The following is a 23,540-nucleotide window of genomic DNA, read 5'->3' as shown; positions in this document are numbered from 1 at the left end:
AGACATTTCTACATGAGTATACATTTTTTATTGGCACAATTTTTGTAATTTAAAACTTTTGTTTTTATCTGTACTATTTGGTAGACGATTCTTGATAAATATTATACATTTTATTATGCATTATAGTACTAATGAAAACATAATAAATATTCTCAACTTTGTCGGCTTCTAGTGTAATAAATAAACATTCCTCAGATCAAACAAATTCCACATAGTATTTAAATACCTACATCGAAGTGTCGGCTACAATAATTTTATAATATAAGTAAGTTAACCACAGTATAGCAATATTAGTCCCTATTGCTATACTGTGCCCAAACCGCTCAACCGATTTTGCTGAAATTTGGCATGGAGATACTTTGAGTCCCGCGAAAGGACATAGGATACTTTTCATCCCGGAAAAATGTACGGTTCCCGTGGAATAAATGAATTTCAGCGCAACAGATTTGCGGGCGTCTAGTATTCTATAATTGTAATATGGTAAATGTTAAAATAGATGATAACAATATTATGTTCAGTTTCCCACTTTTCAACCTTCGCACAGAACAAGTATCCTGATTTTTTTAGGTAAGGGAGCAAACGAGCATAAAAACCGGTCACCTGATGGTAAGCAACTACCGTCGTCCATTGACACTCGCAACTACAGAAGAACTGCAGGTGCGTTGCGGGCCTTTTAAGAGGAAATGCCTTCTCTTGAAGATTTGTGTTTGATAGGAAACGAATTGGATCGAACAACTAAAGAAGAGACAATCATTCGAAGCAGCCATTTTTCAAGCTTCTAGCCAAAGTCGCAGCACAAGCTAGTACGGCGGCAAGCTCTTTAACCCGTTATCACAAACACGACTATCACCCCATCACATCCATCACGTCTATCACTGTACCTGTTATCTCCGCGTGGGAGGGTTACAATTGATCACTGTTTTAACTGTATACTTCAACTTATAGTTAAAGGGGCATTCGTTAATTGCGTAAGGCATTTTTGAGGATTTTTTGAATCTCTCTCCATTGGTGGGATTTCGTAAGATTTTCCCTCCACTAATCTCACAAATTCTATTTTTTGGCTGTAAATGTATTGATTATTATTGAACGATGATCTCCAGATTTGTGCATTTTGTAGGAATCATTTTTCACGCAATTTTTCACAGTTTTTTTGCTGGAAAAAAATTACGTGAAATTTGCTACAACCCCCTCTCCCTCCTAACTCCTAAGTGAGATTTGGAAAGCTTTAACTTGACCCCCTCCCCTCCTAGAATACCTCACGTAATTAATGGACGCCCCTTAGTATACTCGAGTACGAGTTCTAAGGAAGGAGTAGAAGTAACTAGAAGTATCTGGATGTTGACAACTTTGTTGCGTACACATTCGCTAAGCTTTATTGCTATCCAGTCCTATAATTAATTCACCGCGATTTAAAGTATTTCCATACCAAATTTTATCAAAATCAGTTGAGTGTAATTATAGACATATAATAGAGAGGCAGACAAACAGAAATCAGATGACACATTAGTATGGTGTAGCGGGTGGCGTAGGATTTTTGCAGCGACCACATAACCCAAGTTGCTCTTTGATGAGTAAATTCTGCATACAAAATATAGTTTACTTGTCTTGATGTTATGAGGTGCCCCAACCCAATTGAAAATTCGAAAAATACGATTTTTTTTAAAACATTGGTTTAGTTTTGACAAATAGTATTTTTCTATATTTGCTATTCCTTGTAAAAAAAAAAACTACATTGTAATACGTTAAATAAGAGCCTGATGCCTTAGCCAAGACCTTTTCTTTATCGCTTTTCTATAGAATCGCCGATCAAAATGTATGGAATTGACTTAAAAATTCGCGAATATGACGTTGACGTTCGACTCGTCCAATGTCAATTCTATACATTTTGATCGACGATTCTATAAAGAATCGATAAAGAAAAGGTCTTAACTGCAGGCTCTGGTTAGTGGTATCAATATTTTTATCGAGAAAATTTAAATATTTATGATATATTATCAAGAAATGATCATCAGACAAAAGGTGAAAGTTTGGTATTAAATTGTTTTTTTATTTCACAATTAGGCATTTCAAACAAAAAACTTCTTTAATAGTTTGTTAATTACTTCTTCCATAAAACGAATAACATCTCCTTTGAAAACTATATTCACAACTGTACCATCACAGCCACCTTTTCTGCCATCAAAATAAATTCTGCGTATACTTTTATATTTGCGATCTGCATTGTGTGTGCTGATCTGTTTTTTATTATTTCTCATCGCATTTTTAACGATCAATGACAGCACTAGAATCTTTTGATATAAAAATACCAACAATCAACATCTTTTAACACAGATAAAGAAGCAGATAAAGCTATAATAACAGCTGCTCTGTCAGAGGCTAAGTACGATCGCATACGAGAGCTAATGATGAAAAATTGAATCTTTTTTTCTTGGGTGGCTGAGCAGCTACTTATTTTGGCGATTGATTAGCTTGTAGAAGCTACAAGAAGAAGCTACAATCACTGGAACTCGTTCTTTCGGTTGTTAAGTCATCATGCAAAGAACGAGAACAAGGCGTCTGGTTAGGATCCATTATCTCTTTGTTACGAAGTCATTCTTAGTCTTTTATTTTTATTTTCTTCATATTTTTAGTCACATTTCAATCTACACGGCCTACCATTTTTCTTGCAGTTCTTTAATCAAGTAAATAATATACTTCTTTTTTTGGGAAGCGACGCTTTTCGCCAGATATGTAAAATTTCCGTAGCCAGTCTTTGGGATACATCATGAACTGTCGGCTCTTTTGTTGTTTTGTCCAGCTTTGATTCATATTAATTAATAATTATGTAATTTTTATAACAGAAATATGAGTTGGTAGTTGAAAAACTGGTAACTTCTCCGATAAACCAAAAACGGGATAACATGTCTCTTTTCGTGATTTGACGACATATTATGACTGTAATAAAGAGAAATACTAGTTATAAATTATATCGAAAATAGTATTTTATCAACAATAAGTGAACAGGAATTTAAAAATATTACTTACAGGAGTTTATTTTCTTGTGGGTAGTGCTTAAAATCACTGTTTCTCACAAGCAGAATAACAATAATAGCGCGCACTTTATGGCGTTCAGACAATGATTGAAAAGTGCAATGAAATCACCTCTCCTGCCTCAATCTCCCCATCTATCTGAGCAATATTCAAGCTTAAACAGTTACGAACGTAACGGAATACTCAGAATATAATTCAGCGTTAATTTGTTAATTTGACAATATTAGAAGTTGGTGGTTTTTGACAAAGTTTTTCGAATTTCTCTAAAGTTCATGACGTTGGGGGCACCTCTAAATTTATTATGATCTAAATAAAAATTTGTCCGTGTATTTGTGAACAGTACCAGCAACTTTTTATAGGTATGCCGAAACGATCAAAAAAAACATTTTTCGCTCCACCCTATTGATTACGTCAACGCATACAAAATACGCAGAACGCGATTTACGCGATGGAATAGTGTGTCCTCGGTAATTTAAAATACATTGCGGGCGTAATCATGCGTAATTTACGCCGCGTAACTTCGGCCTAGTGTGTTTAGACACTTAGGGAAACATAGAGACTTAACATAATATTTTTATCAATACTCTTGTTTTTGGTGTCAAAGAAATTTGATGAATGTGATGAATAGCTCTTAATCCATATTAACATTATAAATTTGAAATTGTGCCTGTCTGTCTGTTATATTATCATTAATCCAAAAGCTGTGAACCGATAAAGATGAAATAATCCAATGTGAGTAAAATGAATTTAGATTTTGAGTCCTTGGAGAAAATGAAACACATTTTTTATTAAAATTATTGAATTTATATGGAAACAATAATAATTTATCGTTCATACTATGTGAGCTAATTGCTCCGCTACAAAACTGCTTGTTTCACAAAAAAAAACTTAACTCTCAAAAGTCAACTTACAAAAAGGCAAGGTGATGTAAAGCGTTCACAGATCACTTGAAAATAAAAAAATCCACTTCCCACAAACATTCGTCGTTCAAACATGGCTGTTGACGTAGGCGGAGGGCGCAGGGCCCAGGGCTCGTGTTTGCCCACTATTGAGCTCCCTCAAACTGAGGGCTTTTAGCTCACAATTACCTCAATATCCCCGGAATCCTCGTACACATCATTGCTTAGTATTTATTACTACCAATACTGGGCATATCTATCCTTAGGTACATTATCAAAAATTTTTGAAGGAGGCACTAATGTAGAGTCCTTAAAAAGCTCATAGAATAGTTTAAGACAGGCTTCCTAACCTTTCAGAGCGGTTACCTCTATGGCATGTTAGAGGAACTGATTTTGCCCCCCCCTTCTCTTTAATTTTTTTAAGAAAACAATACTGCAATTAAAAAGTACTTTATTAATTTGTGTTGGTTATTACTTTGTAATTTTAAGGTTGATTATTAATTATTATTGTTTTGAAATTCGCAAGTTTTTTAATATAATAAGTTCAAGTACCAGAGTTGAGAGGCTGCTCTCCCATCTATAGGTGGTAGCTAACGGTACCAACATTTTCAGAGCTCCGTCTGCAATGATAGGTTATTCTGAAGCTGTTTTTCTCCAAAATGTACAGAGTTTACAATTTTTTCTGCCAATTCATCTATTTTAGATACCACCTCTGATGCCCCTATAGAATAGCTATTTTACCCCCGCGGGGGTAATTGCCCCCAGGTTCGGAACCACTGATTAAAGTTAAGGTCTAAGTGATAAACGAACTTCTGCGCAATGAAGGCGCAGGCCACATTTATGTTAACAATTTTAATACAAATTGTACAATATAATATTCAATTAATCAATACTTTTTTCGAACCTCAATATCGAATTCAGTTTATCAACTGAAATATCCAAGCCGGGAATATTTAAGCCTTTATTTATATCGCGAAAATGCGAGGAGAATACGAAAATATGGCGATATTTTCGTAAGTGATATTTCATTAAAACGAGCTTTACGGGGTGGAACAACACCTGATACTGCGATACGTACAGGTAATGAATTAAATAATACCTTAATAAAAAAAACTATAGCTAAACGATTTCTTTCTATAGTCGCATTTAGTAACAAACAGCAAACTGTGTTATTTACTTATGTAATATAATATTCCAAAGAGTGTCTCTCACCTTGTAACGCTTAAACCACCGAACGAATTTTGATGAAATGGCATGGTACATACCATCAACCATGCTATATTCATGCCATATCAAAGTACATACTTTGATTCCCTCAAATCATAGAAAATCATAAGAAAAGAACATTTTTAACATGAAAAGTGAAAGAAAAGAAGATTTAAAAAAGTAAAAACCATTCGAAGTTGTATACTCCTGTATTCCATGTCAATTTCCATTTTCCAGGTAACAATTATAGCAAGTCGTTCCAGGTAACTTTTCAGGCCACCATATTCCAGTTTCTGGAAAGCACAAATTCCCATTTCCGAGATTTCCCGCGAAGCAGGAGCATAGATCATTAAAGTCGCATTCAGGAAATGATTCTGGCGTAATTAGCACGATTCGAGGAAGCTCTGGCAACGCGAAATGTGAAGAGTGTATTTCTATAATATACAATATTCGTATATGTATAAAGTACATAATATATGCAACTAATTGTCCCCTCTCCTTGAAGGGGGAACAAGAGGTCCCATAACAGGGGCCGCAAAACAAAAAAAATATATATACAATAATCAAAATATGTAAGTTATAAAATACATTAATAATTTACTATCCATCTACTTTCTTGCTGTGCATCTATTTTATAACATGTAACACAATATTAAAATAATACGGAAATAAAATAAATGCAATTTCCGCAGTCGTTTTAGACATTTGAAATAACAGAAAGGAAATGAAAGGAAGGACCTCACCCAAACCGGCCCAGCGGTTTTAATATAACACAATTATTTTATATGTAATATAATTACTTTATAGAGTATGGCACGAGTATGGATAGAAAAATTTTATCATTATAATCTAGGTATACGCGAGCGAAAAACTTTGGAACCCTTTTTAAGAAAAATGCGGAAACGTAGGAGCATGAAATTTCGCACAGTTGCAGAATAGTTTATATGGAGAAGGAGTGCTCGAGCTAATATTATTATTGTTTTAAAATTATGCTTTTGCCATTCATTATTTTAATAAATAAAACATTACGCACACTACAACGCTGGACGCGCATACTATGTTTTGACTGACAAGCCTATACATACGAATTATTATACTCTTTTGTTTAAAGTCTGTTGTCAAATTAGAAATTGATTGTTGTTTTTTTTATTAAATCTGAAATAGTTAATACTTTAAACGGGGAGCCAAAAGAAGAAGATAATTAAATTTAAGGTCGAATTTCGACCATTAGATTGGGCGATCTCTAGTTTATAATATTAAGGATGGGTTCGAATTGTTGAAGCTAAAGTAATAAGTACTCGTAGCCGTAGCCGTAGGTATACTTAGTTCAATTTCTGTAGTTTGATTAGTTTTTAATATGACATTTTTACTGATGAATCACTGAAAACGAAACGTGAATCTAACTAACCGACTTCCAAAAAGGAGGACTTTGTATGTTTTTAAACTATTTTTGGATAACAATTTGAGTATTTGTAATTTATGGACAGCACCTATTGTTTGGGCGTTTTGTGATATGAAGTGGTGACGGCACCTAAAGGCGATATCTTGTACTGTGAGCTCTACTCAAACACGTCTATACAAACAGGTAAATGTGTTTGTACAGGCGCGGTCACAAATGACTCGTCACAGTTTTGACGGGTTACTTCCATCCCTTCGCGTTCGGTGTGGTACAGTTGCGAGCATAGTTTGGGATACAAATTGAATTCATCACATTTTTTGGATAACTCCATAAACCATGGGTATGTTCCAAAATATTGCCCAGTATTCCCATTTCCAAGTGCCTATGACGTCGACGCCATACCTTTTAATTCCTTCCGAAATATTCATTAGTAATATATGGACCATTCTTTAAGACCTGGGAAAGGACATAGTTTTTTGTGGAAAAATGTATGGTTATCTAGTAGAAATATACGCCAGAGCTCCAGTTACAGCCTGAGAAGGGTGTAACTTCAGAAACACAATTTTACATTAATTTTTATCACAAAATTTTTAGTTATGAGAATGAGCCACTTATACTACATAATAATATGTACCTATATCAAATTATTATTTTTAGGGTTCCGTACTAGACTTCGTAAGACTTCGGTGTCTGTCCGTCTGTCTGTCTGTCTGTCTATCTCCAGGCTGAATCGCAAGAACCGCTATAGCTAGACTTATGAAATTTTCACAGATTGTATATATCTGTTGCCGCTATAACAACAAAGCTGTTGAGTTAGCCTATATGGTAAAGGTGTTAAAATGTTTTAATTGTTTAGTTTTGTTTGTATTGTTTACCAAATAAAATTTATTTCTCTCTTTCTTTCTTTCAAATACTGAAAACAAAATTATAATAATATTTTAGGGGGGCTCCTATACAACAAACGTGATTTTTTCGGCCTGTTTCGCTGTATATCAATAATGGCAAGAGATAGGCACTTGAATTTTTCGCACATTCTTTTGTTATTATATGTGTACTTTTATATTTAATAATTATATTAAAATAAAATAAAAATTAAAGGGGGGCTCCTATACAAAAAACACAATTTTTAGCCTATTTTTGCTCCGTATATATCGGTACGGTACCCTTCATGCGCGAGTCCGACTCGCACTTGGCCGATTTTATTCTTCACCTACGTAGCTAATACACATATAGCTAGGTAATGTTATAAAAAAATGGCCTAAATTGTATATTATAAGCTGAAGTTATATCATCCTTATACTCTTTAATTAATGTAAAGTCAAAAGTATTATGAAAATCTGCAGTGCAATCAGATAATGTAGGTACCGTTTTAACACAAAAAGTATTTAAAAAATAATAAAAACAATTCACGAGACAAATGTAATGTCTTGTAAAAATTAATGGACACATTAAAAAGGGTTATTAAATTGATATGAGAACATACGTATGTAAATTAATATTGATATAAAAAGATTATGTTTCGTGCGTTTCAAGATTGTGCCTTAGGTAATTAATGAAGGGAAGAAATTGATAATAATGGTTATCATTTATACAACAGGATAATTCAACAATCAGCAAAATGAACATTTGCTGTTTTAGGTACATTAAAAACAAAAGGATGGGATTATGCAGATTAGTGACGTCGGCAACGCAAACGCCATAATCTAATTCTAGAGTAACTTATGTAGAAACGTTAAAAATAGAGGCCTTTAAAATAATTATCTTTTACCCCAGGCGTTCGAATTTTCTATGATATCTTTACTATTTAAGAGGATTCCACACCGCCATTTTTTCCATACAAACGTTGTCCCCTGTTTCCTCCCTGGATAACGCTAGTAGAGTTATAATTTTTTTCCTGAATATCTACGGCCACTAATACAATGTCCCTATGTTTTCTTTTTTTTCATAATTTAATTATTAAATAAGATATGAACGTTCAAAAACCCAAAAAAATGGCCAGATTTTCCAATGTGTTCAAACGTCCAGAAAACAGATTTGGATAGATTATACAAAAAAAGCAAAACATAGGAACACAGCTCAAGCCTTTTTTTAATCTTTAATGAAAAAAGTACTTAAATCGGTTAAGTTATGGAGAAGGAATCAGGGGACAACGAATCGTTGATTTTCTGGATTTTCTGCAGTTGTCTCTATCGCGTTCTGCGGTATAGGCTTGAGGTAAGGGAGACAGCTATATATATTACACGTACTTTTTTTTCATTTCTCTAGCCGCTGTGGTATCCTCTTAAGTATTTAAACATGTACACTCTTCTGATTGTGTGTAATCTCGTTACGTCGGGTAGTGCGGCGGATGACGAACGTAAGTGGCTTTACTGTTGCTGAAAGCAGAGTTACATACAGTGCTGGGGTCAAAAATGACCCCCGATACCAGAAGTGTATGTTTTTTCAACGGTACCTTGTCATTGATTTTTAATTATTTTTTCGATTTATCGGGAATATTATACCAAAATTAGCTTTTATGAAATAAGTACTCGAAATCTAATTCAGAAACCACCCAGAAAACTATTATAACAGTTTACAACGTGAAACAGTTTACGATCGTAAGGAGAGGAAGGAAGTCAAGCGAAATTATTATAGGTACAATTTTGGATTTTTAAAATTCTATTAGCAAAGGAGGTGTATCGAGTATAGCAAGTGCTCATTATTGTAGTGTAAAGAAAATTTTTCCAAAATCACATACAAAATAGTAAAAAATTTTTGTGTTTGGGTTTCCTCTGTCATTTTTTTTTATTTTTAGTCGATATCGAAAGAAATTTATGTATTTTATTATTAAGACAACTAGATAAGAAAAGAAATAAAAGGTATGTTTATGTTTTAATATATTTTAGGGCTCCTAAAGTAACCGTCGTCTAAGTATGATCAAAAACTTAGATCTTTGTTTTTTAAAAGGAAAAAATATTAGTCAATAATGTTTATTGGCCTTAAAAGCTGACATTTAGTTAGGTTAAGAGATTAATTTCAGTATACAAAACTAATTAATTTGAAAAAGAGCTGTTTCGATATATTTTTATGTTTCATTGGAGTGGGGTTCACTTTTTACTTTTTCCTTTTTTTTCGTAAAATTATTTGAAAATGTTTTAAAATTCATCTTAATCACTTCTGTAATAATTTATATTATAGCCTAATTTTATTATGTTAAAATTCCCCACTTCCTTATTCGCGAAAAATGCTAAAAATAAACCGCGAAGACCCAAATGTAAATTTAAAATGTCTCGCTGAAGGCTTGAAGCTCTGCAGGTTTGAAGTCAACTAAAGTGAAACGAATACGGTTATGTGCTGTCACGTATGATAGAGGATTTTCAGAGAAAAGCTCCAGATTTCACGTCGCGAGCTTTTTGTTTTCTCGCAAAATGGTATAAAATTTTACCCCGCGTCAACTCATATTACCTGAGATTCTATTGAGAAAATAGCATTTTAAGTAAGATGCTCTTGGGCATTTTCAAAAAAATGTGTACCCCTGGTTTTTACCTTGTCCCTTGACTTCGCTACACATTATTTGTAAAAAATTACATACTAACATTTTGTAATTTTAATGTAGGAGCATAAACAAGTTTTCTTTTATTAAAATACATTCACGTTTGTATATAATTTTATTTAGTATGAGATTTATAAGGGTTTTTAAGTACCGAAACCTATTAAATTCACCTGTCCCCTTCCCAGAAGTTGTAACAAAATCTTTAATAACTATTTTTTTTCTTAAAGTAAGTTACTTAAAAAACTTATGTTAGATTCTTAAATACTTAATGTATCAATTGAATGTCTTGTTATTGAAAAATCTAACATAATTTAACTACAAATTAATTAAAATTATAATCATGAAAAAACAACCCGGCCGGAATGTTCGGTTTAGTGACCGTTTTTTTTAGTTTTATAAACATACTACAAAAATATTTTCGGCACTAAATGATAGCACTATATTTCATTGTACATCGAGAAACTTCAATTTAAATTTAGTAGTTAAAAATCTGCTACAAGACGCGGACGCAGGTTGGATGGTTCTTCAGGAACGGTTTATTTGTTCAGATAAGTGACCATATTTTGTAAGCATTATTATACTTTCTCCAACTGTTTTTACTGTTGACACGTTGCAAAATTAGTTTAGTATTTAGTATAAAAAATGAAATTGTGATAACTCTTATCGGTTATTTACAAACACTTTAAAAGTAAAAGAAAGTAATATTACGTGACTTCCGACTTGTGACTTTTCGTATGGTCACATATAATGGAACGGACAAGTCACAACAGGCGGAAAGCATAAGGCTTAGTTCACATTTTAAATAAATTATTTTTTTATTCACGGTTTTATTATGAAAATTGAATTTTAAACTGGTACGATTAACGTACAAATATATTTTTTATTACTTATGTGTTAAGGTGACGCCGCGTTAAAGTAAAAAACCGTTTTGGATATGTTTTAGATTGCTAGTTTTCTATGAAAGGCCGGCCCGGCCTCTCACAGAAAACAAGCAATGGAACAGCAAAAAATGGAAAGGGCGTAAGTGACAAAATAGTTTTGTCGCGTAATTTAAATACCATAAATACATTTCATATAAGCTATGGGCAAATTAAAGTGTATGCTTGAACCAATCCATGTACATTTTTGGAAGCTTAAATCACTCTTCTCTGTAGGGAAAAATAGGAATCCTTTTTTTTTACACAGGTCTATTTGATTGATTATTCTGTGTTATAAAAGTTGACCAATCGTGTTATGCTATGGGTAAATCAAAGACAAAGACATGATAAATACTGACAATGAACTTTAATTTCTTAGCTTTAGTTATTGCTGAGAAAAATCGATATCGCTACAGCCAAATCATAAAGGCGTCGACTTTACTTAACAATAACAAATATACTATTTAAAATTTAAGTACCTAAAAGTTTTATGTTTTTTAAAAATTTTGATTTTATTTCCACTACTTTTCTATCAGTAAAGTTGAAAATCATTTTGTGTCGTTGATATTTGCAGATTTATAATAACTAGACATCAGATTATATGCATTTGCATACTTGCATATGCAAATGCATATAATGTCACTTTTTAGGCGATAGTGCATATTTTGGCAATTTTTCGTTGATAGTGCATATTTCGGTAGTTTAACTTCCATGGGCATTAAGATTACAATCGGAAAATGTTGGTAGAAAATTATTATTGGCGTATAATAAATAAATAAAAAGTCTTTATTTCAAGAAATTAAAAATCCTGGATTTTATGAAATTATAAAAATTGGCGCTTTTATTAATGTCACTACCGGAAAAGTCTTAAAAAAAATAATAAATTTTAATATTAAGTGACTTTTGATTGTGCATATTTTGTGCATATTTCGACCATTTTTCGTGCATATTTGCATGGATATTTCGGCACTTTGATCGTGCATATAATCCGATGTCATTAATAACTTAGGAATTCGTAGACATGTGAACACATCTTTATGATTATGAGATGTTCGTCCCTCTAATTATTGAAGTTAAATCTATGAAATCAAAGAATTTTTTACTTTTATAAGTAGTGCAACAATAAAAATGTTTAAATAAAAGGTTTTTGTGTTATAAAAACTCCTTTAAATATGTTAAATATTACTTACTCATGTAAAAAAATGAAAAATAACCTAGTGGTTGGGTCACATAGTCACACTATGGATTAAAAATAATTGCTACTCTTGTTGATCCTTGAAATTATCTAATTTTTTTTTAATAAACAATTAAATATGCATTTCACTAGATTAAATTAACGAAGAAATCCATTTATTGCTGTATTTTTTTGTATAAAATTATATTTTACATTTAGTCGCACAACGGAATCTGTTTCGTCGAAAATTCGATTTTGTTTCAATAATATCAGAATAATATAACGTTTTCAGCGTTCTTTTTAACTTATTCCATTAGTTCAATATTTTTCCTTGTATATGACATTCAAAAAAAGGTAAATAAATGACCTTAAAAAATATAGACATATTTTTGCAAGGGTACACGTTTTTTTGAAAATGCCCTCTTACTAATAAAAAAACCTACACAATGAATGTAAGTATCCGATGTTTTGTGTTTCGGGTTATTTTTAATTTATCAGACCAGAACAAAACATTTTAAGGAGTATCCATAGTATGGCATCAAAAATTCGTTTGTGTCTTACAAGTATCATTTTACACCGTTCACTGCAGTTAGTGTGAAAGAGCTGTCTCTCAAATGACACTTCATGAAGACATCAGCGGGGCTAAAATGGTCGCTTTGGAGTATCATAATATTATTATGAATCATAATATGACTATTTTTTTTAAATCGCAAATGATGGTCACTCTACTTGCAATTCATGTAGAAGTTCTAGTAATTCGTTCTAATTCAGATTGACAGTTTTGATAATTCATATTCTATTTTTACTGAATTGATTTGAGAGGAATTACAAAATGTGACCATTTCATCTCCGCAGTCCTGATTTCGTGCCGATAGAGCCTTAGAGTTTTAATATTGGACCAACATACAAAAAGTACAAAAGCAACTCTTACCATCTGTCAAGCGAGGTCTCATCATTATTTCCATCACAATTTTCTAGACTTTGCTTTAATTTTCTGCGTCTATGAGCAACTCGTCTCGTGTTACTAGTAACATTATACAAAATAGTAGCCCAAGTCCCGACCGACGAGATTCTTCTAACGTGGCAGTTTCTTGGAGCTATTTGCAGGGGCTTCGGCGTACGGTAAACGCTTGTCAAAACACGCATGATGTAATATGATAGGAGTCATACAGGGTGCTGCTTTAGGGTGCATGCCGGATAATGGCAAGTTTTTAATTAAAATTTTAGAGGTTTTTACAGCACAAGTAAGATTTTACATGAAATACAAGACCTAAAATATATAATATATGTAATACGATTAATATTATTCGTATTTTTGATTAATTAAATCCTATTCGTTTCATCAACCTAACAGCCATGGAAATTCAACCAAAATCAATTTCTCGACTTGCCTCTAAAGCTGAATGCAAACTCCGAATGTTATTTAGTTGTTAATTAGCAATAACCGATGTTACTTTTAGCAGCACCCTGTGTGTGTGCAATACACCAGTAGACCAGGTATCCTGTGGGCCTACGTCACGCGATGTATGGAGAAGGCTTCTCTGTGAGATAAAAGTTTGCTGTTTTAACCGACTTTCACAAAGAAGGAGGACCACCTCAAAGTCCAAAACTTTAGAGGTGTCTGGCAGTGGTAAGCAACTGTCAATAATTTCAGGTAGCGATAAAGTATAAAGCAATTTTTTTAAAATAAGTTAAAAAAATTGCTTTATACTTTATCGAAGGTCAGGTAGACTTTCAGAACTGGATTTATCCTAAAGTAATAATATAATAGCTCCCACACTGGTTTCGGTGACGGTGGCCGGTTTCATTGAAACCAGGCCAGCTACGCAGGAGTAATTTTATAGTGCCCAAGTGTGTGCGCAGTACACAAGAGCACTCTCTATTCCTTTACTCTCATAACCCAGTGGGACGGAAGACCGACACGACCGGTGAGAGATCAGGCGCAGGACCGACTTTTTACATGCCCATCCGACGCATGGATCATCTTACTTGTCAGACAATCAGGTGATCAGCCTGCATTGTCCTAACCAAACTTGGAAATAACATGTTTCCAACACCACGGGAATCGAACCCACGACCTCCGCGTCAAGAGCCGCGCTCTATACCACTAGACCACGGAGGCGTTAACGTTATCCTAAAGTAAGCGAGATCGAAACTCCATAGTTGCTGGTCGTTCTTTCCTCTATAGGGGTTATATACTACAGGGTTTCGTTGACTCTTATTCTGCTAAATTAAAATGTAGAATATAGGTATTTCCTGGCTTTACCAAATCATGGTCGAAAAAAGTAGTAATTACATAAGATGTAGATTGTAGTAATATCTCTTTATGTACAAAAGTCCTCCTCCACACATTTGTAAGGACATTGCGTGCACTAAGTTATGGCTTCTTGGCGATCTGAGGCGATGCGACGGACGCAAAAAACCGGCAAAAACTCTGACGGGTCTATTCTACGTCTATTACGGTTAGGTCACTGATGCGGCAGTAATGTGGCTGATCGTAGACTGCCACCCTGGCTTCTTGCTCTTGTTAATATTAGTTCATGACTCATCACAAGTGCAAGTGCCATGTCAGCCCAAACGGCGAATCGAAGCACGAAACTGCAATATAAAATAATATAAAAGTCATTAGCATAACAGTAACCCCTGGTAACGCAATGTATCAAAATATGTAATACTGTGTACTACCAGCTGTGTATTATCAATGATATCTAACTTAGATGTCAAAACTATTGAATACGCTTTTAAGAGTCTTTAGTTTGGAATAGTTACTGTATTCCCGAAAACACTATTTTTTTCCAAAATTTCAGTCCCAGGTTATTGATTAACCCATATGGACCCGACGTGCCCAAACGAGGACACTTTAAAAATTACTTAAATTTTTTGTCTTTGAAGTTTATACTTATTTTTATTGTAAGTGTCAATTTGCTAAAAGTGTATTTTTTTATTCCTAGAAGGAACAAATAATATTAAAATAGTTCACAGTGTTTTATAACGATTTTATAACGATGAAGCTGTTTCTAACATCCAAAATGACGCCAAATTAGTATTTTTTATTTTTAAGTTTTTCTTTTAGGCATTTATATTTTTTTACTTGAAAGAGCTCATTACACTATAACATATAAAAAATATACATATTAGTGTGAAAAGCTTTAGTCTTTATAAAATTAGGAGTAGTTTTATAAAAGTGTCCCTATTTGGGGCCAATGGGCACATTGGATGTAAATTATTCCAATTCTTGTCCACCGATCAATGTCGTATAATCTATAAACTGAAGGCTTTTCAATAGCTATGATAAATACTATGGACTTCAGGAAGTTGCTGTGATAGAAAATGACAGTGGAAAGATATATTTATTCGTATTTCCTTCGCAACCATGTGTCTCTTTACCAGTTTTTCACTATTCCAAGGGGTAGCTGGCTATTGTGCAACTGATACTGTTGGCCATGGCAGTACATAAAAGTGTCCTCTCGTATCCGTCAAGGATATGAAAAAAAAAAGAAAACGACGAGTTCGACTACCGTTTCGACCAACTAAATCAGAATTTGTTCTACATCGGTTGGATTACAATGTCTATGCAATCAGGGGAAGCCATTACAGCGTTTTTCTTCTGGGAAAAGTAAACAGATGTATTACTGTTGAAAGAATGTGGACGTTAGCTTCCTACATTTTTATCAAAGCTATAAAAAGGATATGCGTGGGGTCAAGTCACTGGTCAATCGATTTTCTCGCACTGTTATACGAAACAAAAGTTGGTGGTAACTGGTAGGTACTGTTTACGCACATGCTGGATGTAGCAGTGGCAAACGCATGGCGGCTGCATCATCAAAGCAATAAAAACAAGAATTGAATCAGCTCCAATTTCGGCGGCATTTGGTCGTCATTACTTGAGACATACAAGCGGTAGAATTCTGGAACCAGCAATACATATCTGTACTACCAAACCTGCAGCATGAAGGGTCAATTTCCCGAAAAACTGTCGCAACAATCGCGTTGTTCTGATGGGCTAGCATTACGTCATGAAAAAGGTCAAAGGCAATTTGAGAAATGTGTGAAAACACGGTACATTCATAAAAATATGTAACAAAAATTTTCACACCGTATGATCCCATTGGCCCCATTTGAGGACTGCAATTTTTTTAATATAAGAATTTAAAAAAAAATTAAGTTTTTCTGTGTTTTCCTAATAATTTTATTGGTTTCTATAAATTAATAAAGAAAATTCATATTTTCCATGGCTCAGTTTCATTTGGGTCTAAATGGGTTAATGCTTCGAAAGAAATGGTCCAGCTGACATTACGTCCCTACTCCATACGAAAGATCGGCATGAAATAGCGCAGCATGTTAAGTGGAGTGACACACCACTTCGGTGACAAAAAACTTCCCAATGCACTTACAACTCGCCTTTTTACGTGTCAACCAGGTACCAAACTCGCGTCAGTCCCCGGTACCAAAATTACAATTATGGCGACAGCTTAAAGGCGAAAACATATCAAACCATCTAAATTGCGTTCAGAAATTTTTGAAATTCACTGAGATCCAAAAAATTTGTCGCGAATTAACAAAAAATGTGCCGTCGGAATTTCCACTGGGCACATAATTTAAAAAGCTCTCGTGTGTCCTTGATTCATGATGTTAAATCCCAACCTTAAATTAGAGCTTCTTCAAAATATTAAGATGGATCTAAATTAAAGGAAAACAATTTGTTCAGTTTCAAGTAAGTACCTAAATAATAGTAAAGTAAAGAAGTGAAAGAACTGCTAAAGAAGTTTCTGAAAAAAAAAATGTCAAAGTGACTCATGTTAAAAAAAAACAGTAGAAGCACTGATGTTTTATCAGCAAATAAAAAGCGAGAAAAACATTAAGAGACATTAAAACAATTTTAAATAAATTAAACGACACGTTATATCAGTGTAAATAATTAACAATTAAGCTGAACCGATTATGATCAAACAACATTAAATAATCAATTCTATTTTTCCGATAATTTATCAACGAGATTACGATCACTCTAAAGGCGTTTAAAATGGCGGTTTCAAAATGGCCGCGGGGCATTTTTGACAATAAAAATTAAACTGTAATGACCAATTAAAAAGTTACTCAGCTATAGAAACAGTCCAAAGAAAGATCAAAGTAATATAGGGACTAGGGAGTATGTTAAAAAAATAAAAAAACCCCTAAAACCCGGCGTATTAATTTTTCAAGTTCATGCTCAAATTTCGAGCCGTCAATTTTTCTTATTGCGTTGATATGAAAGGGGCGTTTGGGGTGTATTTTCCCCAAAACTACCAACGCAAACACGACGAAATCCAGAAAAAAGTTTGAAAGGTTTTTTGCCATTAAAAAGCCCACAGTTGGGAAACACAGGTTTAGACAATGAAACAGCGAGTGTTAGGATTGGCTTGTTATATTGTGTAGCCCGTAGGCATGTAAATTTGTATAATGTCATTATAATATTATAAATGTATTAAAATTTACTATTACTTGAGCAGGATGAGCTATTTTATAATAGTAAAAGAAAAAAAATATTCTTATAACTACTTATTAAATAAATAATGAATTATAAAATAATGTAACTTAATACCGTAAACCGCAAGGTGCCTCGCACTAGTATACATATTCCCATAAAATTGCCATAAAACTTAAGGTAAAAGTTTTCATAATAATAAAGCTATAAAAGTGTTAGCTAACATTATATTTTAGGTGCAATAAAATGCAGTTTTTACTACTCTATATTTATAATAAAACGATAATTATATGGTGTCAAAATTATTTTTTTCGCACAGTCTCTGACTCGGTGAGTGGCGAGATAAAAACTCGGAGGAGACAAATTTCTTACTCGTCCTGAACCGGATGCTGACACAAACTATTTACTCTTGTGAAACTACCCTCAAAATAAACTAAACTTTATTTCCTAGAAAACAGGACTTAAATTTGCCTGCTTAAGTTGTCTTAATGTTGTAGGGTCCGAAAAAAGTAAGTTTGTTTTATAAGTTTTTATTTTCGATTTAATTGTGCGGAATTGTTTCATACGTGTTCAGATCTTAGGATACAGGGAAAGGTTTGCGTGCTGCGTCGCGAATATCGTCCTTATGGTGAAAGTGATAAGGTTTATTGGTGTACTTCAGGTTGTTTTTTGCGATGGTTTTGTCAAATCTTTATTTATTTAACGCTAAACTCCGTAATTGGTCCTCAACACGCCGCGTATACTGGCTCCGTAATTATGTGGCATTGTTCTGAAATTTTACATGGTACAGTCCCTCACATTAATTTGCAATATTAATAATTTGAATCCGAGATTATGCCTATCTATCCTTATCTATTGCCTCTTCACACCAACCGCTAAACCGATTTAGATGAAATAGGTAAGACGAAAAATCCCAGGAAAATCAATTGTTTTCACTTTCCGTGTAATAAACGAATTTGCAGAAAAGCGATGAAATAAATGAATTTGAAAACAGCATAATAATAATATATTAATAGAATAATCCGTAATAGAAACTGTTGGATAGCCTGATGATAAGCAATTAACTTATAACCAGTTGAATGTGCATTTGCATTGCATCGATCTCTGACATCTAAATCCCACTATTTACATCGTCATTCGTCCTCCAAGCGGTCCACAGTCGTCGAAATACTAATTCACTCCAGTTTTCCATGAAGATTAACCCTACCTCTAGTATACGTAGCTAAACCAAAGGTAAAATGAAGGGAAAATGTTTCTGATGTGGACGCCCGCATGGCTAATCCATTTGAAGATAAACTTTAGATGCGTTTGACAGCTTGCGGGAAATAAAAGGTTATCAATACTTTGTTCCTGATTGCGCCAGGAGGTTTATGTTTTTAGCATACGTACGAGAAAAAATGTATGTCATGCTAGGGTCAATAGAGATGAAGAGATATACCAGTTAACATCGGGAAAACGTGTAGAGTGAGATATCTCGTTGGCGTATGCTAGCACGGCTGGTATGTTTGTAAGATTTTGGCGTGTTCTAGGTTCTAAGCATTTTTGGACTTGAGCATCATTGATTTTTAGATTCAATGATTTATCTTGTGTTTGAGAGACTCGAATTTCAGCTGCAATATTTTAAGAGGCACACGAGAAACTAGTCAATCGCAATACTATGTGCTGTTTCCACTCCTCTTCCCTCAGAAGCTCCTTTTCCCGAATTTTATGATAAAAATTATCTTGACTTCTACAAAACAAGGAGGGTATTTAGTGCATGATTGTGTGCGCGAGTGTACATGTAAGTAGGGGTGTTGTGACCACGACAGGTGGGGTCAGCCGGTCAGGCGGAGATTGACGTATCTGATAGCTAATTTATTAAACGAACGACGATAACACAATTTGCATGCACGCTCTTTTATTTGTCCGGACCCCGAACACTTTATTTTTTAAATTTGACTTTTTTTCGAACACTTTATTGAAAAAAAAATTCGAATACTTACTTTGTTTTTTACTTTTTTTTTTAAACTGTACCTTTTGCGCTAATAAGTTATTTGCACTAAAATGTCTGGGCAAATTAAATGGGATTTTATTTCCGAGGGTCTGATTTGATAGTATCTAACGATTTATATAATGCTACCGCTTTGGGTGGAGATAAGTGAGCAGGATAATTATATTCTTATTATCTTACTTAATTGGGTTGATGTTTGATATGGTTGGTTATTAGTAGCAAATTCTTGAATGTACTGTTTTTCGCTACACTAATCAACATGAAATACAACACGCACAAAACACCTGCTTAATAAAGTTGCCTTAGAACGAGGTGCCTAGTGCCCTAGTCAACCACCAAGTAAAAATTAATCATTCATCAAAGAGCAGAACAATATTATAATAATTAGGTATGTATGTACCTACCTGTCTAAGTATTTACCAATTTCATTTTAAGTAGGTACGTGTCGGAGTTAAGGCATAAGATTAACTTCGCGTTGAGCGACCATGGTTCACTCATACATATAATATTACGACTTATGAGTGAACCTAGTCGCTCAACGCGAATTCGATTTTCTTGAGTCTACTTGCTTAGTGTGTATTTGTGTTTATGTGTGTGTGTGTGTGTTTGCGTGTGTACGTCACATACTAATGCACTTAACCCCCGGGCGACAGATAACCGGCAACCGCCCAGAATAGGGTTATCATACATTGATAAATGATTCATCTCGATCTGATAATCATTTTAAACATGTGAAATGTTTTAACCTACAATTAAATACTTACCATTTAAACTTGGAATGGTGGTAGTTCAACCCTAAGGTAGGTAAGTACCCTTTATTTACATTTTTTTGAAAGTCAGTTAGTAAGTGAGCGAAGAGCGAAACGTGTATTAGTTACGCTGCTGCGCTAAGAATCGGATATTAATTACTTAGGCCGGTATAAATAGTCAGTACTCAAGATGCATCTCGGTCTCAAGACACGGTTCAGGCTCTGTGATTGGTTTGCTGTCAAAATTTGGACCAATCATAGAGCTGAACCGCGTCTTGAGACCGAGATGCATCTTAAGCACTGACTATATATACCGGCTTTTTTTTTCTTTATATTGAAGTTTCATCATCATTAAAATATGTCTCTGAGTACGGCAGTATTACAGTTAGTGTCTAAACACACCATGCTGAAGTTCCGCGACGGAAGTTCGGCATGATTACGTCAGCGATGTCAAACGCATACAATATAACGCGACGGAATTTCGGCATGGTGTGTCATCGGTATTTTAAAATACATTGCAGGCGGAATCAAGCCGAAATTCCGCCGCGGAACTTCGGCATTGTGTGTTTAGACACGTCTGCGTCCTACCCTAAAAAGGTTTATAAATCCAATCAGTAATCAGTATTGGTTTCTCGTAATCAGTGTACTGATCGTTCGTCTGTGTGTCTGTCCCGAAATAAATCCCGCAGATGTGCCGCACTGTCTGACGCGGCTTCCGCTCAGCTATTTGTAGAGTTAGGCCGCGGCCATAGTGTCAAAATATTTTTCTATTTTTTTTTTGTTGTCTAAAAATACATAAAAAACTCGCATTAGGATTGAGGATACGTGACCTAAACGAACATTCTTAGACGAAGATGGAGGGGCCTGGCGTTGGATAGGAAGTGATATCCTAATATCTTTCGTGTGTTGCAATTTGTAAATGTATGTCTGCTGCTGCTGTTCAGTCTTCACTTCTGCCGACAATGCCGACATTCGAAATGCAAATAATTATATTATTATACTTTGTCATAAAAACGTACATGTTTTGCGACTCATGCTAGCGCGGGCACTGTTGCTATAATAAATCATTGTCATTCTAAGCAAACAGCAAAAGTCCGACAACGTTTTCTTGCTAGTAGCAACTTCTTTAATAATAATAATTCGGATGTCTACGTTACTCGATTTTCACCACTAAGAATTTAAACTGTATTGTTGCCAGAAACACGCCATTCAGATTAAAATTTTAATTTTTATAATCATTATGACCGCGTCCTAATAGTTACATTTGTTATGAATATCGAACGTAGTCGTACGATCTACGGATGTGCTGCACGATCCATTTGATATACTGATTTACTTTAATTAACAAATTAATAATCTGCTGTTAGGGCGCGTTCATAACATAGTTGCATCTGATAGATTATATTTGTAAGGACGCGTTCATATAACTGAGTATTATTAACTATTCCTAGGGCGTATTCCTTAGGTTGTGCATACACTTACAGATTACAGTCGAAGAGGCGTCCATACAATATTAGCGTGTCAATATGGGCGCATCCAAAACATAATAATTAGGCACAGTAAGCACACACTGACAAAATATTTTGTATAACAATATTAAATTGTGCAGACAACCTGAGATGTAGGTGGAAAAATACAAAATTTGCCAATGCACTTAAAATTCACTGAATTCAATTATGTTATAATAATTAGAAATTTTAATGTAATTAATTGAAATATCTAACAGATAGTATTTAGAGTAAACAGCAAAGTTTAGGTAGCATACTCTGTGTATGAAATAGACAGGTTTTATAAATGTTTAAAGTTAAAACTAAATACAAGGTGTTGCCAAGAATTTATAATACACAGTATAAACACTCGCCGAAGCACACTTCAAGCACGCAATTGTTGGCAAAGTTTTAAGCTGCATTTAATTGGGAAAAGACGTCTTATAAATTAACTCCAAATTGTAAGGTACATTTACGTAACTCGATATCGATCTAATTTTAAACATACATAAATAAATAATCGGCCAAGTGTGAGTCGGACTCGCGCACGAAGGGTTCCGTACCATTATAGATCAAAATTAGGCCAAAAATTGTGTTTTTGTATGGAAGCCCCCCTTAATTTTTTATTTTATTTTAATATTATTATTAAATATTACACATATAACTAAGGACTTTGAGAAAAAATCAAGTATCTACCTCATACCTGTAGCCATTATTGATATCGAGCAAAAAATGCCAAAAAAATCACGTTTGCTGTATGGGAGCCCCCTTTAAATATTAATTTTATTTTGTTTTTAGTATTTGTTGTTATAGCGGCAACAGATATACATAATCTGTGATTTTGTAAATTTCAGAAGTCTAGCTGTAGCGGTTCTTTAGTTACAGCCTGGAGACAGACGGACAGACGGACAGGCATCGAAGTCTCAATAATAGGGTCCCGTTTTTACCCTTTGGGTACAGAACCCTAAAAACGTTCCAAGCGGCTTCTTTCAGATTGCGAGGTATTAGGCAATAAGTCCGATACCTACCGGAGATTAAGCCCAAACATATCGATAACGAACCTCGACGGAGACTAGACATAAAAAGTACAGAAAAGTGATACCAAAACGGCACAAAAATTCATTTCGTCTATATCCCAAAACAAAGAAAAATCCCGCCGCGGGCCTCGTTAAAAGGTGTTCCGTTGCCAAAACTAACTCCTTTTTTTCGTGTCTCGTTTTTTTTACACATTCCCCGATCTCGTAGCCATGTTTAGACAAATAAAACAAGGATCGAGCGATCAGTGAGTTGTGACATGGTGTTGGGAATAGCGCGGCCTAATGCTATAATCCTTTAATTGCTACTGATATTGTCATGGATTAGTTTTGATTTTGTTTCATGTTTTTGATCAACTGTATCTACCATCATCATTATTATTATCATGATGACTTAAACGTAGTGTAAAGTAATTCATTATACTGAATTAAGGAGAAAAATCATCATCATCAGCCTATTGCCGTCCACTGCTGAACATAGGCCTCCCCCAATGAGCGCCAACCATCCCGATCTTGGGCAGCCCTCATCCATCCGATGCCAGCCACTTTCTTTAAATCGTCGGTCCACCGTGCTGCGGGACGTCCTACACTACGTTTGCCTAAGCGTGGTCTCCACTCTAACACTTGTCTGCTCCATCTACCGTCTTCCCGTCTGCAGA

Source organism: Aricia agestis, chromosome 2 (genome assembly GCF_905147365.1).
Source record: "Aricia agestis chromosome 2, ilAriAges1.1, whole genome shotgun sequence".
Classification (NCBI taxonomy): Eukaryota; Metazoa; Arthropoda; class Insecta; order Lepidoptera; family Lycaenidae; genus Aricia; species Aricia agestis.
This window is presented reverse-complemented; position numbering follows the sequence as displayed.